The sequence below is a fragment of the Sander vitreus genome, chromosome 4 (assembly GCF_031162955.1).
Source record: "Sander vitreus isolate 19-12246 chromosome 4, sanVit1, whole genome shotgun sequence".
Lineage (NCBI taxonomy): Eukaryota > Metazoa > Chordata > Actinopteri > Perciformes > Percidae > Sander > Sander vitreus.
The window spans coordinates 37,335,103-37,336,966 of NC_135858.1; the positions used below are offsets into that span (position 1 = coordinate 37,335,103).

At 44.2% G+C, this 1,864-nt stretch overlaps 1 protein-coding gene across 1 annotated transcript in view; it reads right to left on the bottom strand.

The window, feature by feature from the left end:
• rnf123 (ring finger protein 123) overlaps positions 1-809 on the bottom strand; it is a 35,146-nt gene extending 34,337 nt beyond the window's left edge. The window contains exon 1 of the mRNA XM_078247344.1: positions 656-809. The gene's annotated coding sequence lies outside the window, so the exon portion shown is untranslated. The remainder of the gene's footprint in view (positions 1-655) is intronic.
• Between the last annotated feature and the right edge of the window lie 1,055 nt (positions 810-1,864).

The following is a 1,864-nucleotide window of genomic DNA, read 5'->3' on the forward strand; positions in this document are numbered from 1 at the left end:
AGTAAGTAAGTAATAGTTTAGTAATGAGTATTGGCTCGTGATACTTACATTGCTGTACTGTTTTACTTAGGTAAAGAATCAGAGTACTTATATAGTCTTACTGAAATAGGTTCATATATGTTATTGTCTGTCTGTCTCCCTACCTGTCTGTCTGCCTCCCTGTCTATCTCTCTACCTACCTGTCTGTCTCTCTCCTTGTCTATCTCTCTGCCTATATGTCCGTTTCTCTCCCTGTCTGTCTCTCTCCCTATCGGTCTCCCTGTTTGTCTGTCTGACTCCCTGTCTGTCTCTCTCCCTGTCTGTCTCTCTGCCTGTCTCCCAGTCTGTCTATTTGACTCCCTATATGTTTACTGTCTGTCTATGTCTCTCCCAGTCTGTCTATTTGACTCCCTATCTGTCTATCTATTAACTGTCTGCCTCTCTCCCTGTCTGTCTCTATGTCTATCTGTCTCCCAGTCTGTCTATTTGACTCCCTATCTGTCTGTCTATCTGTTAACTGTCGTGTCCGTAACGTTAGCTGTATCCCTCAACCCCCAGAGCTGCAGAGTGCTACATGCTACATGCTACATGGGCTAACTGACAGAAATAGACAGAAACACACAGCAGCTAACAGCTAACAGCTAACTGAAAAAGACGAGCTGACAGCTTCACCTACCTCTTCCTTCCCTTTAAACGAGCCTCTTGTGAAGCTGGCCGATGTTATCCAGATAAAACATTAAAACTAAACTGTGTCACAGGCAGCTGTCGGCAGTAAAAGGATCATTTCTACCAGTTAACCATAGACAGTATATACGCCTCTCACGGTAGCTACGGAGAGCCGGCTGGGCCAAAAATAGCAACCGTCGCCGTTCGGCAAACAAAACGCGAATGCAGAAAAACGAATAACAATGTGTTATATACTATACATAACATAATACATATACATTTTCTATAATTATATTATATTTTATGTTTACATTTATATTTATATGTATTTACTGTATATATATACAGTATTTATTTCTTATTTAAAACATAATTTGTACATTTAAAAAAGTATTAGGCTAGTGTATAAGCAGCAACATTTAATTATTAGTAGTGTGTGTGTGTGTGTGTGTGTGTGTGTGTGTGTGTGTGTGTGTGTGTGTGTGTGTGTGTGAGCGCTCTAGATTTAATCATTAAAGCTCGCCCGGAGCCAGAGACACTCCTGCTTGAGGCTGCTGCATGTCATGATGAGTGTTGATTGGCTGATACACGTCTAACATCTACCAACCAGATATTGTTGTGGGCGGGACATGAAGTGAGACTTAAGGCAGCTACACACCGGGCCGATAATCGGCCGTTGGACACTCTGGCGAGGTCGGTGACTCGAGTCTGTGCGGTGTGTTCATGCCGTCGTCCGTCAGAGGAGCTGTCAGCCTTCATTTTGGCCGACCTGACATGCTCAGTTGGAGACAGGGCAGTCGGGACTCACCTGGAAATGGCAAGCAGGATGACCGTGACTAAGCCTCTCAAAATCTGATGAAAATCTTTTAAACTGACCTTTGTTGATCTGAAATGAAGACAGATTCAGCAACTGCACGGCAGAGAGAGGACAACACGGCCTACAGTAAAGAGAGGACAACACGGCCTACAGTAAAGAGAGGACAACACGGCCTACAGTAAAGAGAGGATAACACAGCCTACAATAAAGAGACAACACGGCCTACAGTAAAGAGAGGACAACACGGCCTACAGTAAAGAGAGGACAACACGGCCTACAGTAAAGAGACAACACGGCCTACAGTAAAGAGAGGACAACACGGCCTACAGTAGAGACAACACGGCCTACAGTAAAGAGAGGACAACACGGCCTACAGTAAAGAGAGGACAACACGTAAAGAGA